The sequence below is a fragment of the Phoca vitulina genome, unplaced genomic scaffold, assembly GCF_004348235.1.
Source record: "Phoca vitulina isolate PV1807 unplaced genomic scaffold, GSC_HSeal_1.0 scaffold80, whole genome shotgun sequence".
In the NCBI taxonomy this organism is placed as follows: domain Eukaryota; kingdom Metazoa; phylum Chordata; class Mammalia; order Carnivora; family Phocidae; genus Phoca; species Phoca vitulina.
In genome coordinates, this window is record NW_022589783.1 from 749,373 (window position 1) to 767,035 (window position 17,663).

General features: G+C 43.4%; 1 protein-coding gene across 5 annotated transcripts in view; it reads left to right on the top strand.

Annotated features, from left to right (window-relative positions):
• The window catches only part of PTPRN2 (protein tyrosine phosphatase receptor type N2), an 814,855-nt gene that overhangs the window by 178,408 nt on the left and 618,784 nt on the right, over positions 1 to 17,663 (top strand). The window lies entirely within an intron of this gene.

Sequence of the window (17,663 nt, forward strand, 5' to 3'; positions counted from 1 at the left end):
CTGGCTGACCTGTCAGGTGGAGGCTAGATCATCAGTCCACTGTGCATGAAGCCTTAGAATGGAATTTTATCTTTTGTTTTGCACAGTTTTTCAGCCAACCTGAATTTGGCCATGAGGTAGTAAGGGGTGTCATAGGAGATGGGCTAATGGCTGGCAGGCACCTGAGGACCCTATTTTAGTTCTCTTGTGAAGGATAATTAATTATTATCTCAGGAAGGACCCGGTACCATAATTATATCTGCAATTACAAGATGTGAAAATTCCAACTAATTTTCCAACAGCCCTATTTGCAAAATGTCATCGCAGAGACACCAGTACCTGGGAAGTTCAGGCCCGTTGTTATTCTCTGTTGGCCCTCATAGTCACGCAGAGGGAGTGGTAGTTCAGGCCAAGTAAAGGGAGATTATAGTTATTATGAGAGTGACTGGGAATCACTAATATCTGTCCACAAAAGACTAAATCACATAATCTCTAATTACATGCAAAAATTGTCTGGGGCTATTTAGTAGTAACTCAAGTCCGAGAATCCTTGGAGAAGTCCAAGTTTCAGTTGAGAGGATAAGTTTTCCAAAAAACAGACAGGAGGATTCTAGGAAGATGACAGAGAAGGAAGCACCAGGAAGCTGTCTCCCACCTGGACAGCAGCTGCACTGGTAAGAATCTGTCTGAGTAACTGCTTCGGAACTCTGGAGTCTATTGAAGCCTTGAACTTCTAGGGGAAGGCTTGGAGAGTAAATTAGGATTAATTTTGGTCAGTTTCAGCTAAATTTCAGTTTAGCCCAGGAGCAGCTACCTGTCTCCCACCTTCAGTCCCCCGGTAGGCAGGTGTGAGCATGTTCTGGAAACATTTGCACATGGGTTGTGCAAACCAGGGTGCATAAAAAGGACCCTTTCAAGTACTGGGGATCTGTGTTCTAATGACTGATTGCTCCTTCTGATCACAATTATACAGACAAAGAGGTTGGTGGCCATTGCTGTTGCACCTCCCTCTGTTGTTCTAAGTCCCTCCCCCTCTGGCTCAAGTGACTTACATGGATTTAAAGGGCCAGTACCCCACCGTTACTCCCTTCATTTGTCACTTTTGACCTTTTGGGAGACAGGTATTAAAGACTAGAACATTCAGAAACAACTACACATATGGGGAAAATATATTATACCTCAGGCTGATCCTTGGCACAGAGACAGTCTACCGCAATAAAAACCCCCAAAACTATAACAACAACAACAACAACAACAAATAACAAAACCCAGCAAATCATGGGAAGGAGGACATGATTTCCAGAATTACCACATTATTAGATTCATATGTCCAGTGTTCAACAACAGCAACAACAACAATATCAATAACAACAACAACAAAAATCACAAGACATACAAAGAAACAGGAGAGTATGGCCCATTCAAAGGAAAAAAGATAATTCAACAGAAACTGTCCCTGAAAAAGTCCCAATGATAGATCTATTAGATAAAGAATTTAAAGCAACTGTCTTAATTAAAGATGTTTAAAGAATTAAAGGAAGATGAGGAAAAAAGTCAGGAAAATGATGTGTAAACAAAATGGAACTTTCATTAAAGAGATAGAAAACATGAAAACAAATTCTGGAGCTGAAAAGTACAATAACTGCAACAAAAATTTTACTGTAGGGATTCAAAGGCAGATCTGAGCAGGCAGAAGAAAGATTCAGTGAGCCTGAAGACAGGACAATGAAAATTATTGAATCTGAGGAACAGAAGGAAAAACACTTGACAATGAGTGAACAGAGCCTAAGGGATATGTAGGATACCATTAAGCAGACCAACATACCCATTGTGGGAATCCCAGTAGAAGACAGAAAGGGACAAAGGCTGTTGAAGTTAAGCTACTATAAATTCAGATTAGAATGCTATAATTTTAGGATGTTAAATGTAATCTCCATGGTACCACAAAGAAGCTAGCTATAGAATATACACAAAAGGAAATTAAGAAGAAATTTAAGTATTTCACTATAAAAAAATCAACTAAATTCAAAAGAAGACAGGAATGTGAGAAATGAGGGACAAAAAAGCTATAGGTCACATAGAAGACAAATAGCATAATGACAGAAGGAAGTCCCTCCTTATCAGTAATTGCTTTAAATGTAAATGTATTAAACTCTCCTATCAAAAGACAGAGAATGGCAGAATGGATAAAACATGATCCATCTATATGGTGTCTACAAGAGACTCACTTGAATCCAAAGACACAAACAAGTTGAAAGAGAAAGGGTGCAAAATGATATTCCATGCATGTAGTAAACAAAAAGAGAGCAAGGGTGCCTATGTTAATTTCAGAAAAATTAGGCTTTAAATAAAAAAGTTTATAAGAGACAAGGAAGGACATTGTATATTAATAAAAGGTTCAATAAAGCAAGAAGATACAACAATTATAAACATGCACCTAATGACAGACCATCAAAATATATGAAGCAAAGGCTGACAGGATTGAAGGGAGAAACAGTTCAGCAATAATTGTTAGAGACTTCAATACCCCACTCAAGTAATGGGTTGAACAAACAGACAGAAGATAAATAAGGAAACAGAGGACTTAAACACACTATAAACCAACTAGATCTGATAGACATTCATAGAACACTCCACTCAACAGCCACATACAATTTCTTCTTAAGTGTATATGGGACATTTTCCAGGATAGACCATATGTTAGACCACAAGTTAAGTCTCAACAGATTTTATTTTATTTTTTAAAGATTTTATTTATTTATTTGACAGAGAGAGAACACAAGTAGGCAGAGGGAGAGGGAGAAGCAGGCTCCCCGCTGAGCAGGGAGCCTGATGTGGGGCTCAGTCCCAGGACCCCGGGATCATGACATGAGCTGAAGGCAGCTGCTTAACCAACTGAGCCACCCAGGCGCCCCAAGTCTCAATAGATTTTAAAAGATAGGGATTATACAAAGTATCTTCTCGAACCACAAGAGGATGAAGCCAATCAATAACAAAAACTGGAAAATTGACAATATTATGGAAATTAAGCAATACATTTTTAAACAACCAATGGATCAAAGAGGAAATCACAAGGGAAATTAGAAAATACTTAGAGAGGAATGAAAACAAAACCACAACTTACCAAAACTTATGGGACACAGTGAAAGTAGTGCTAAGGGGGAAATTTATAGCTATAAATTGTTACATTAAAAAACAAGAAAGATCCCAAATCAACAACCTAACTTTATAACTTAGGGAACTAGAAAAAGGAGAACAAACTAAACTTAAAGCTAGCAGAAAGAAGGAGATAGCAAAGATTAGAACAGAGGTAAGTGAAACAGAATAGAAAAACAGCGGAGAAGATCAGTGAAATCAAAAGTTTATTCTTTAAAAAGATCAACAAAATTGATGAACCTTTAGCCAGATGGACTAAGAAAAAAGAGAGAAGACTCAAATTACCAAAGTCAGAAATGAAAGTGGGTTTGTGATTCTACAGAAATGAAAAGGATCAAGACAGTACTATGAGCAATTATATGCCAAGATATTGGATAACCTAGATGAAATGGACAAATTCCTACAAACACAAAACCTACCAAGACTAAATCTCAAAGAAATAGAAAATCTGAATAGACTTTTAAGTAGTAAGGAGGTTGAATCAGTAGTCAAAAATCTCCCAATATAGAAAAGCCCTGGACCTGACAGCTTCAGTGGTGAAGTCTACCAATCATTTAAAGAAACACTAATGCCAGTCCTTCTCAAACTTTTCCAAAAAAAATTGAAGAGGAGGGAATACTTCCTAACTTACTCTTTCTGTGAGGCCATCATACTCCTAATACCAGAGCCAAAGATACTACAGAGAAAGAAAGCTATAAACCAGTATCCCTTATGAACCTTTATGCAAAAATTCTCAACAAAATGCTGGCAAACTGAATTCTACAGCATTTACCGGGATTTATTCCTGGAAGGCAAGGATGATTCAACATAGGAAACTCGATCAGTGTATTCCACCACATCAACAGAATGAAGGAAAAAAAAATCACATGGTCATCTCAGTTGATGCAGAAAAAGCATTTGACAAAATTCAACATTTCATGATAAAAACACTCAACAAAATACAGTTGACCCTTGAACAACACAGGTTTGAACTGCCTGGGTCCACTTATATGCAGATATTTTGGACAAATACAGTATAGTACTGAAAACGTATTTTCTCTTATGATTTTCTTTCTTTTTTTTTTTTTTTAAGATTTTATTTATTTATTTGAGAGAGCGAGAATGAGAGAGAGAGAGAGCATATGAGAGGGAGGAGGGTCAGAGGGAGAAGCAGACTCCCTGCTGAGCAGGGAGCCCGATGCGGGACTCGATCCCGGGACTCCAGGATCATGACCTGAGCCGAAGGCAGTTGCTTAACCAACTGAGCCACCCAGGCGCCCTCTTATGATTTTCTTAATAACATTTTCTTTTCTCTAGCTTACTTTATTGTAAGAATACAGTGTATAATGTAACATACAAAATATGTGTCAATTGTTTATGTTATCAGTAAGGCTTCTTCTGGTCAACAGTGGGCTATTAGTAAAGTTTTTGGGTGAGTCAGTAGTTTTACTCGGATTTTCAACCGTGTGGGGAGTTGGTGCCCTAACCCCCATGTTGTTCAAAGTCATCTACCTCTACATAATAATATAAGCCATAGAGAAAAATCCACAGCGAACATAATACTCAATGGTGAAAGTCTGAAAGCTTTTCCTTTAAGATCAGGAGCAAGGCAAGGATGCCTACTTTTATCACTTCTATCCACTATAGTACTAAAGCAGTTAAGCAAGAAAGAGAAATAAAAGAAGTAAAATTATCTGTTTGCTGATGATATGATCTTATATGTAGCAAGTCCTAAAGACTCTTAAAAAAAAAAAAAAAGGCTGTTAGATCTAATAAATGAATTCAGCAAAGTAGCAGGATACAAAACCACACAAAAGTTAGTTTCATTTCTATACATAAGCAATGAACAACAATCTGAAAAGGAAATTTAAAAAGCAATTCCATTTACAATAGCATCAGAAAGAATAAAATACTTAGGAATTAACTGAATCAAGGAGGTGAAGACTTGTACAATGAAAACCAGAAAACATTGCTGAAAGAAATTAAAGGAGACAAATAAATGAAAATATATCTCATGTTCATGAATTGGAGACAATACTGTTAAAATGTCAATTACCCAAAGGGATATACAGATTCAGTGTAATTTCTATCAAAATCCCAATGACATTTTTTGCAGATATAGAAACATTTAACCTAAAATTAATATGAAATCTCAATGTACTCTGAATAGCTAAACAATCTTGAAAAAAAGGACTAAAATTTGAGGACTCCTACTGGCTGATTTCAAAAGTTTGTGGTAATCAAAACAGTTGTAATATTGGCATAAAGATAGACATATAATATAGACCAATGGAACAGAATAAGGAGCCCCAAAATAAACCCTCATATGTAGTGTCAAATAATTTTTGACAAGGGTGCCAAGAACATTCATTGAGGGAAAGGACAGTCTTTTCAACAAATGAAATCTGAAGACGAAATATCCACATGCAAAAGACTGAAGCTGGAACCCTTGCTTAACCCCACATACAAAAATTAATTCTGAATGGATCTAAGACCTAAATGTAAAGCCTATAACAATGAAACTCTTGGAAGAAATGCAGGACAGAATCTCCATGACATGGGATTTGGCAGTGATTTCTTGGATAGGACCCCAAAGGCACAGGTAACAAAAGAAAAAATAGACAAATTATGCTTCATGAAAATTTTCAAAAATTATGCATTAAAAGACACTATCCACAGAGTATAAAAAAGGCAACCTACAGAATGGGAGAAAATATTTGAAAACCCTAGATGATGAGGGGTTAATATCCAGAATATATAAAAAAACTCCTAGAACTCAACAACAACAACAACAACAACAACACAACAACCCAATTCAAAAGTGGGTAAAGGACTTGAATACACGTTTCTATAAAGAAGATAGACGAAAGGCCAAGAAGCACATGCAAAGATAACTCAACACCACTAATTATTAGAAAATGCTAATCAAAACTGCATTGAGATACCACATCACACCCATTAGGGTGGCTACTCTCAAAGAAACAGGAAACAAGTGTTGGCACACTGGACCCCTTGTGCACTGTTGGGGGGAATGTATAGTGGTGCAGCTGCTGTGGAAAATAGTATGGACCTTCCTCAAAAAGTTAGACCTAGAATTACCATATGACCCAGCAATTTCGCTTCTGGGTACATACTCCAGAGAACTGAAAGCAGAGTCTTGAAGAAATACTTGTACCTCTATGTTTACGGCAGCATTATTCACAGTAGCTGAAATGTGGAAGCAACCCAAGTGTCCATTGACAGATGAATGGATAAGTCAAATGTGGTCTACCCATACAATAGAATGTTTTTTAGTCTTAAAAAGGAATGAAATCCTGAGACCTGCTACAACATGAATAAACCTTGACATTATGCTCAGTGAAATAAGCCAGTCAGAAAAAAACAAATACTGTATGATTTCGCTTCTATGAGATACCTAGAGAAGTCAAAGTTGTAAAGACAGAAAGTAGAATGGCATTGCTAGGGCTTGGGTCAGGGGGAGAACGGGGAGTTAGTATTTAATAGGTGTAGTGTTTCAGTTTATGAGGCTGAGAAGAGTTATGGGGATGGCTGGTGGCGATGGTTGCCCAGTGTGAGCATGTTTAATACGAGTGAACTGTACACTTAAAAGTGGCTAAGGTGGTAAATTTTATGTTATGGGTATTATACCACAACAAAAGAAAGAAAAACAAAATCAATGATGCCATTATAAGGTACTGAGATACTCAGGTTTTAAGAATGGATTTTGAGGAATTGCAAAGGCAACAAAGCCATTAGGGAGGAATTGATTTATTTGGTTAATCTGATAGAAGAATCGTAGGTAAAATGGTCTTAAATAGTCTTGAGTGGCTTGTCATTCATGAGCAAAAATGTATGAAGAGCGAGGGGAAGGGAGAGCATGAATGAGACAGTCTACTGAGTCCTAATGACCGCATTGATCCAACTGGACATGCCTGATAAGGAGTGCCCTATCAGTTATCGCCCCCCGCACATGTTATCCCTCTCTTGCGAGAGGGTAAAGCCTTGTACTTAGAGCTTGTGACAATTTATTTGAAGGTCGTGAGGAGCCTTAAAGTGAAGAGCCGGTGTGCCTTGCCTCCTCATTGGTAAAATGGAATTAACAAGACAGATCTTCAGTGATTGCATGAGGCCTGCGTGTGGCCCCGGTTCCAGTTATCTCTGGGCAAAAGGGAATGAGCTTGCACACACATGCACATGCACTACTCCCGCACACGCGTGGAGCCTTCCTGTGGACAGGAGCTAGCAGTAGGAAAGTGTGAGCAGAAGCCCCCGCTCTTAACTTCTGTGGTGGTTTGGGACAGCTGCGTGGGCCCACCGAGCACTCACCCTTAGCTAACTGAGGTTTCTCTGGACACCTAAGTCTTTCAGCAGGTCATAAATGCTTGAAAGCCTGGATCATAAAGAACATCAGGGGAAGCTGGCCCAGCCTCAGGTACCCAGCCTGGCACAGGCAGGGCCTTGGGAGCCTGCATGATTGGCCTGGGGTCACCTGGCCCCACTGAGTGTGTCCCCTGCCAGGCCCTGTGACTCCAGGTGTCATCTTGAATGTTCTGCATTTCCTGTGCTCATTTTCCACTGTCCTCAGAAGTCTACCCCCAGTTGGCAGATTACCTCTGGTCTTGCAAACCTGCTACTGCTGTTGAGGGATGGCCGCCTTCCAAGCCAACTGCAGGGCTGGACAGGTGCAGGAAGGCCGGGCTGTGTGTGAAGCCTCGCTCAGTGTGGAGATATGCAATGAGTAGCTCAGGGTGGCTTGAGCTGTCTGGGTGCAGCTCTGGTCTACAGCCACCCTCTGGGGTGCTGTCCTCACGTGTGGAGATCGAGGGAGCTCTGTATGGCCGGTTTCTATGATGATGGAGGGCCCTGCAGCGGGGAGGGCCCAGAAGTCAAGATGGGTGGTTACCCCAAGCCCCAGGGATAGAGACAACTTGTAGACTCATGAACATGGGAGGCAGGGAGCTGCTGGGGGGCCAGGTGATCACTGATTTTTGTGCAATGTGTCTGCACCCTGAAGCTTCCCAGGCTTCTGTCTGGCCTGCAAATTGCACACCACCCTGTCCGATCCTGCTGGTTCTGTGTGCCCTGGAACAGTTGCCGGCAGTTTAGGTTCCAGTGCCTGTGGTGGGGACAGGTGCACCGAGTGGCAGCCTGCTCCCAGGACTCCGGCTGTCCCGTCTCAGTATTTGGTTCTAAGCACACCCCAGAACTCCGGCCACGGTGCACAGAAGCTTCTTCACACTCTGCTCAGCCATTCATCCACCAGCTTCCACATCTGCTCTGTTGGGTCTCCCTCCCACATGTGTTTTGGGGTGGCCACTGTATGGGAACACTGCAGATGCCCTGAAGGAGACGGGTGGGGCTGGGGTGGAGGGTGCCGGGCTGCGTGGCAGGAGGGTGTGGGGGCGGGCAGCAGACACGCAGGCTGCTTTGCTGCCCGGTGGAGTGCCGGTTCCTTGGTTCCCTCCCGTGTCTGGGTGGGTCAGGGGGAGGGAAGGAGGTGTGGCAGGAAGTACGGACACTTCCCCCTTCCCCTCCTCTTCCCTCTGCCTCTCTTGGTCCTAGAAGGAGTGGAAGGGGCACAGGCTTTGTTCCCACGGCTGTGAACGGACCTAATTTATAGGCACCCACTTTAGCAAGGAGTTTACTTGGTCTTGTTTTAACATGGGAGGAATTCACTGCTTTTCTCCTGAGGTCAAAGGTGTATTTGTTCCTCTGCATTGAGCCCTCGTAATCGGAGTGATGTCCCCTCGGGTACTGTGGGCCCCAGGTGGGGCCAGGCTCCTAGGGAGCCCATGTCTGCAGTGGATCAGATCATGCCTCCCAGCCAGCCAGTGCATGTCGGCTGGCCCTCTGGCGGTCACTCGTGCTCCTTCTCTTCTGGTCTTCCCTTTTCATTCACATCCCCTCCATCATCTGCTGTGCTTTGGAGATGCCTGGAAGGAGCTGCTTGCTCTCTGACCCATTGCTTCCTTGCCGCACGCGTCTCCTTCATCAAACACTTGTTTGCTGTGGCCAGATGGTCTCTGTGCCTGTCCATCCCTTCATCCAGGGCAGCCTTAGACCAGACTGGACACCTCTAGTCCATGCCATGCAGGTCATAAAACGGGGTGTGGGAACTGCAGGGGCGACAGCTGATCTCCAGTGAAGCCTTTCCTTTCCTGGAAGGGAGTTGCAGTGATGCACCCAAGACCACAAGCCAGTTAGCTTCAGGAGATTCATGGTGTAATCCTGTGAATTTGGGGGAAGGATTTAATTCAATCCTGCAAATATTTCCTGAGTCCCTATCACGTAAGCTGCTGGGGTTGCAGTGATGCCGTGACATCGAGCGCTGTCTGCGTGGTGGGTTCGTACGCCACAGTGTCCTTTAGATTCTAATTAAATTCAGTACAGATGCAAACTCGCCAGAACGGAGGGTGTGGGGTGCATCCGCACAGACCTGGCAGCATGAGCGCATCCGCTGCCAGGAGTCCAGTTAACACTCTGGGGCAGCTGTCTGCTCTGTGGGGTGCACCTTCCCACCTGAACAGATATGCACAGAGGCTTTTACTTAGGTTGGCACTGAGGTATAGGCCTCCTGGGTGCGAAAAACCCAGGCCAGCCCCTGGTGTCTGGGCCCTGCGGCCTCCTGGTAGCTGAGTTCTGCAGGACGTAAGTGCAGTCGTGATGCTCTCCGCAGCTGGGACTCGGGTTCTTCTGAGGTCCTGCAATCACTGCTGTTAGAGTGAGTGCCGACATGCCTTACTCTCCATCCCTTGTCTGTTAGCCTTGTGTGCTGTGCCTTCCCCAGGCCCTCCTGGGCACCAACCAGATCCTTCTTCCCCAAGTATCTCTGACTTTACGGAAGCTGTGCATTGATATGAGCATGCTACAAGATGTGTTTCTATCCTAGTTCTTCAGTCCTGGATCCATCCTTGCGTCAGGGGTGCCCGCCGGCTCCTGGGCTGTGCACAGCCCCTCCACTCCACACGTACCCTTCCCCCACACAGCAGAATCCCTGTCCATTCCATAAGTACAAGCACTGTACATTCTCACCATCTGCCTCTCAGCTGCCACTTTGAGCCATGTCTTACAGATAGTTTTCTCCATTAAAATATATAAAGGTGTTTTGCTAAACACGAATTTTTCCATAAGAACTTATTCTTCATTATTAAACTACAGTGGCTCTTTAGAAGAATGCAGTCATAACTGTGACATGGCGTGCCAGGGACCCCGAGTGTCACGTGTACCCTGGGGACAGCCCTGGGCCCTGACCTGCCTCCATGCGAGCCCCCTCCTAGTCGCTGCCTTCAGTCTCTGCTCCCTGAGGGTCCAGATGCTTCCCTTGCGGTAGCAGAGCAGGAAAGGAGCTCCAGTTGATGAAAGACTTCTCACCACCAGAGGGATGGGAAGCAGCAGAGATGAAACAACAAAAGAGGACTGAAGTCCCCTGTCCACGCCTTCCTGTGCCTCACGGGGCTGGAGCTTGGCTCTGCCTGTCAGGGTTGTGCTTTGGAAGAGCTGTCAGAACCTTACGAGTTCCAGGCCACGTGGGATCATTGCTGCCAACTGCAACACTGATCCTGGTTCCTGACTGTCCCCACCTTCCTCATGGAAGGTTTCCGGCTTTCTCTTTTTATTCCCTACCTTGCAGCATATACAAAGGCCACTCCACATAATGATGGGCCTGCAGGCCAGCAGGCTGCTGCAGGATCCAAGTGCAAGCTGGGGGGAATCCAAGTGTACTGCCTGCTCAGCTTTTACTCAAAGGGAGAATATCCTAAATCAGGGTATTTTTCCAGGATCTGGGGGAGGGGAGCTATTGGAGTGGGGGTAATTGATTGGTGTTTGAAGTGCTCACCCAGAGCCAGGACCACCACTGGGAAACCTGCCCTGGCTGGTGTGGCAGGTGTGGAACAGATGGTACCTTTGTGTAAAGGACACTTTGTGGTGTGAACCTTGTGGGACAATGCAGGGCTAGTGAGCAAATGCATCCTGCCTGTGTTTGTGGCTGGAGGGATTGCCACCGAGTCTTGTGGCTCATAAGGTGTGTCTCAGCTGCAGGAGAGATGCTGCCCATGGTGGGAGGCTGGGAGCTTGCAAGGACAGTGACTTCCAATCATTCTTCAATTTGGTCTTAATTGAAACCAGAGACCAGAGGTTAATGTAGTTTTGTTGTTTTTATTAGATTTGCATTGACTTGACCCATGGAACATTATGTCAAGATGGCTTTGAATCTCAGAGAAATTGACTTGAGTGATCATAAAGTGATCCCATTGATTTTTATGGTTGTTATTTTGTTGTGATATAAAGAAATTTTTCTCTGAGGTTTTTGAGGAGCTGTATGTCTGATAAACATACAGCAATACACCAGAATAAAAACAAAACTAAAAATCTGCACAAACCCGAAGTGTGGAAATAATAGGAAAACATGAATGTTGTTTACAAATGCCTGTTCTGTCCGTATAAAGCAGTGTACAGGTTCATGCTCCTGTTAAAAATGTGATGACTTGGTCCAAAGGTGATCAAGATATTGGCTTCGGGAGAAATATTGATCACTTTTTTTTTCCTTTGGGCAAAATTCATGCAATTTGGGGGGACTGTTTGTTAAGTAGAATGTCTAAAGGTTAAGTTTCAGCTATCACAGCAACAGATATATTTTTAGAATGTTTTCCTATCTGGCCCTTTGTTTTGTGGAGTATTTACATGAAAACATCTATCACATGAAAAAGGGGGCGCGCCTGGGTGGCTCAGTCGTTGAGCGTCTGCCTTCGGCTCAGGTCATGATCCCAGGGTCCTGGGATCGAGTCCTGCATCGGGCTCCCTGCTCGGCGGGAAGCCTGCTTCTCCCTCTCCCACTCCCCCTGCTTGTGTTCCCTCTCTCGCTGTCTCTCTCTCTGTCAAATAAATAAATAAATAGAATCTTAAAAAAAAAGGGGGGGATTTACTTACTCTACTTAACCACCTGATATGAAGGGCAGTACAGGTGGAGTGCAGATGTGTTTCAATCAAAGTGGGCTTTTAATATCACAGATAGTTTGGATGCTTGTCTGGCAGGTACTGATGCCCCAACCCCATCCCTTCGGGCATGCCCCCTCCCCCCACTATATCTTTCCCTCATTGTGATCCTTTGATATTGCCCCCTGGTGGGACTAAAAGTTCTGGAGGACTCCTGCCTCACTTCCCGCCCCTCTTGCCACAGGAGCTCCAACTGATGGCCAAGGAAGGCTAATTGGGGTATAAAGGGATGCACAATTACCCCCAGGTGGGGTGATTCTGACGCGTGTGGTCATTTTGGTGCCTGCAGTTTCTCCATGGCGTAATCATGCTCCAGGCACCTACAGCGATAGCTGGCTTGACAGCACATTCATTATTAGAAGGCTGACCTTTCTTGTCTCCCTTCCCCGGTGTGGTAATTTCTTATTCTGCTTCCAGGAAATGGAAACAAGGATCAAAGTTTGCCCAATGAAATAGCTTAGTGTGATTCCTGTACTGACACTGTCAACAATTCTGCAGGCACACACAGCTCCCAACCAGCCTCTTCTTGCCTCCTTATTAAATATTAGTAGGCAGCCCAGGATCATCAGACACTTCAAAAAGCCTATGAAAAAAGATGGGTGCCCCCCCCAAACACACACACACACACACACACACACACAGAAGACAACGTGAAATGACCAGACTGTGGAAACCAAGCAAACAAATAAGACATTTATAACTCTGGGAAAAACAAAAAGGAGTCGAAGAAAGGAATACTAATCACAGTATACTACATGGCCTAGCTAGGAACAGCATATACAGAGTCATAATGTTGTAAGTGTCTAATATTAACCTGATAAAAATTGTAATTAAACTAAATGGGACTATAGAGAACATGTGTTTGTGTGTATGAGAGAGAGAGGAAGAGAGAGAGAGAGAGAATTGTATATATTGTATATATTGATGTGTGATAGTTAAGTCCCCATCATCCATAGTGTAGGAAGTCAATAGATAATTCCTAAATCTGAAAACTTGAGAAGGAGCAACATAAATGTGTCATTCAGAGACATGGAGATGAAAACCAAAAGGTTCAATTAAATGCATTGAAAATGTTTTCCTGTGGGGAGTAGGAAAGGTGTGGAGAGTTAAGAGGTTTGCTGGTTTTACTAACAAATCTAGACTTTTCAAATTATAGGCCGTATAATGTTGAAAAATAAACCCTAAAATGAGAGGGAAGAGTTAACTTTGACAACAGCAATGGTAACAAAAAACAAATACAATGTATATATGTTCTCTGTTGTCCCAGCAAATATGTTTATCAGCCTCTACCAACAGAAGTCCTGGATGGTGCACTAGCGATAGACCGACCAGTGGGCACTCACCAGGCCCCAGCTTTTCGCTGGGAGCTGAACAGCATGGTGGCAGTTAGCTGGTTTCTTAGGAGGTAGGTTGCCAGACCTCGGCCGCCACCCCTGTAAAGCTGTTTGGGGTAAACACACCTAGTAATGGGACATCTTCTATTTCTGATAGGTTAATAATATCTAGTATGTATTGGGCATGGTGTATTTTGCAATCACATTTGTTTTGAAAAAGTGGATTTGTTCCAGTGTGACTGATATGTTGGGGAACACTTTGAGTGTAATGTGAGTTTTGGGTTGGCTTATGCATGATGACTGATATTTTCCCAGTCTGGTTAAATATTTACAAATATATTTGTAAGTTTGACAACCTACCCTCAGGACCATGGGAATGTATAAAATGTCCACACCAAAGAATCCTTGAAGTGTCTGAACTCCCCCGACCTCAAAATCAGAGAAGTCTAAGTTTTTTTTTGCTTTTCTTGGTCTTGGTATTCAGTGTCCGAGTGACCTCCTTCTGACCTCCTGCCCCATTACCATCATGTGCACACATCACTTCACCATTCACAGAGTGTTTCATTACTTATAGATGATACCATCCCATTTGTGCATTTTAAAAGGCACTTTGTTTTGGTCTGTTTTGTCTATACATATGTAGTTGCTTTTATTTCATGGTTATGCTTTTATTCTCTATTTGTTTCTTGTATCTTTTTGGTTGAAAGGCCTCAAAAGGCTTTTCTTCTCTTGGGGGTGATGAAACAGCCCTGAGAAGAGTGGGGTGCTTGTGAGCAGACAGAGGCGCAGAGACGCCGAGAGACGGTTCATAAGCGGCAGAACTGAGGCCCAAAGCCATGCTTCGGGGCTCTCAGACCAGCATCTCGATTCCTTTCTATCTCACTCCCTAATTTACCTCTTGGAGTCCCAGCAATGAATTGCTGCTAGGATGTGAGAGGCCCAAGTAATGTGGCATTTTGGGCCTTTTCTGGGCAGAATCCTGTTTTGTCCCTCGTTTTAAACTGGGACATGACAAGCTGTTTCTCTGGGAAGGAAGGCAGAGGTGCTGGGACAGGCTGAGACGTCTGGGCTGCAGGGCCCATCTTGATCCAAGCACCATGTTCTGATGGCGGACCTGAAGTGAGTGCAGTGAAGTCGGGTCCTGCTGCTGACCCTGCTGAAGTCATGGGGATCCAGTTCCAGGACGTCTGCTGGCTGGTTTCAGCTGCATTTGTTAGTAGGATCAGTTTCTGCAGGGTCCAGGTTGAGTCCTGACCCCTGCCTCTAAATGTTGGGGAGGTATCTCTGGCCCATGACTCAGGCAGAGTTTCTCTAAGTCTTGCTGGGTGTGAGAATTAGTAAGGGAAGGGGAAAAAAAGCAGAGGGCTCAGTTTGGAGAGTATAAGGCTCAGCTTAAATCAGGGAGAAGATCTTCTAACAGGAGGTCTTTCGGAATCATGGAAGAGCCACTGAAAATCCCGATATCTTCAGGGGACATTCAGGGTAGAGATTCTCACTGTTCCACTGAAGAACCTTGTACTTTCCCCTTTTCTGGAGGCTTCAGCTCTTTGAGGGCTGTTTTGGTTATCAATGTCTTGTTTTGGGGATTGCTGCTGAGTTGTTTGGTGTTTACCACACTGTGATGGCCGAGCCTGGGCTCTGACACTGGAGAAAAGAGCAAGAGGTGACGTACGCATACAGCAAAGTCCACTCTCAGTGACCTCATCCCTTTGTGCTCATTCCTTTTTTTTTTTTTAATTTTATTTTATTATGTTATGTTAGTCACCATACATTACATCATTAGTTTTTGATGTAGTGTTCCATGATTCATTGTTTTCATATAACACCCAGTGCTCCATGCAGAACGTGCCCTCTTTAATACCCATCACCAGGCTAACCCATCGTCCCACCCCCCTCCCCTCTAAAACCCTCAGTTTGTTTCTCAGAGTCCATAGTCTCTCATGGTTCATCTGCCCCTCCGATTTACCCCCTTCATTCTTCCCCTCCTACTATCTTCTTCTTCTTCTTCTTCTTCTTTTTTTTTTTTTTTTTTTTTTTAATTTATTTTTTTTTTCAGAGTTACAGGTCTCTGATTATCAGTCTTATACAATTCACAGCACTCACCATAGCACATACCCTCCCCAATGTCTATCACCCAGCCACCCCATCCCTCCCACCCCCCACCACTCCAGCAACCCTCAGTTTGTTTCCTGAGTTTAAAAGTCCTTATGGTTTGTCTCCTTCTCTGGTTTTGTCTTGTTTCATTTTTCCCTCCCTTCCCCTATGATTCTGTCTTGTTTCTCAAATTACTCATATCAGTGAGGTCATATGATAATTGTCTTTCTCTGATTGACTTATTTCGCTTAGCATAATACCCTCTAGTTCCATCCACGTCATTGCAAATGGCAAGATACCGTTTTTTTGATGCCTGCATAATATTCCATTATATATATATATACACACACACACACACCACATCTTCTTTATCCATTCATCTGTTGATGGACATCTTGGCTCTTTCCCTAGTGTGGCTATTGTGGACATTGCTGCTATGAGTACTGGGGTGCACGTACCCCTTCATATCCCTACATTTGTACCTTTTGGGGTAAATACCCAGTAGTGCAATTGCTGGGTTGGAGGGTAGCTCTATTTTCAGCTTTTTGAGGAACCTCCATACTGTTCTCCAGAGTGGCTGCATCAGCTTGCATTCCCACCAACAGTGTAGGAGGGTCCCCTTTCTCTGCATCCTCACCAACATCTGTCGTTTCCTGACTTGTTAATTTTAGCCATTCTGACTGATGTGAGGTGGTATCTCATTGAGGTTTTGATTTGGATTTCCCTGATGCCGAGTGATGTGGAGCACTTTTTCATGTGTCTGGCCATTTGGATGTCTTCTTTGGAAAAATGTCTGTTCATGTCTTCTGAGCATTTCTTGATTAGGTTATTTGTTCTTTGGGTGTTGAGTTTGATAAGTTCTTTATAGATTTTGGATAGTAGCCCTTTATCTGATATGTCATTTGCAAATATCTTCTCCCATTCTGTCGGTTATCTTTTGGTTTTGTTGACTGTTTCCTTTGCTGTGCAGAAGCTTTTTATCTTGATGAAGTCCCAATAGTTCATTTTTGCCCTTGCTTCCCTTGCCTTTGGCGATGTTTCTAGGAAGAAGTTGCTGCAGCTGAGGTCGAAGAGGTTGCTGCCTGTGTTCTCCTCTAGGATTTTGATGGACTCCTGTCTCACATTGAGGTCTTTCAACCATTTTGAGTCTGTTTCTGTGTGTGGTGTAAGGAAATGGTCCAGTTTCATTCTTCTGCATGTGGCTGTCCAATTTTCCCAACACCATTTGTTGAAAAGACTGTCTTTTTTCCATTGGACATTCTTTCCTGCTTTGTCAAAGATTAGTTGACCATAGAGTTGAGGGTCCATTTCTGGGCTCTCTATTCTGTTCCATTGATCTCTGTGTCTGTTTTTGTGCCAGTACCATACTGTCTTGATGATGACAGCTTTGTAATAGAGCTTGAAGTCTGGAATTGTGATGCCACCAGCTTTGCTTTTCTTTGTCAACATTCCTCTGGCTATTCGGGGTCTTTTCTGGTTCCATACAAATTTTAGGATTATTTGTTCCATTTCTTTGAAGAAAGTGGATGGTATTTTGATGGGGATTGCATTGAATGTGTAGATTGCTCTAGCTAGCATTGACATTTTCACAATATTTGTTCTTCCAATCCATGAGCATGGAACATTTTTCCATTTCTTTGTGTCTTCCTCAATTTCTTTCAGGAGTATTCTATAGTTTTCTGAGTACGGATTCTTTGCCTCTTTGGTTAGATTTATTCCTAGGTATCTTATGGTTTTGGGTGCAATTGTAAATGGGATCGACTCCTTAATTTATCTTTCTTCTGTCTTGTTGGTGTATAGAAGTGCAACTGATTTCTGCCTTTTGTGCTCATTTCTAAAAGGACTTTCTGTTTGGGACCATTTTTTGTATTTGAAAGAATATATACTGTAACCTTTATCTCAACATACTTTTTTTCTTTGTTTCAAACAACTTCTTTTTTGAAAATGCTCGAAAGGCCTTTGATCCTGTGAGAGAACCAGCCTGGTAGGGAACAGACTGTCTCTTGAATGAGGGGCCCTCAGGCCGATGGGCCTAGGTGACTTGCCACAAGTCCTGAAGCAGGACGGGGCTGTCCCCATACTGCCCCTGGAGCAGGATTCTCAGGCATCCCGGGGCTGTCCCCATGC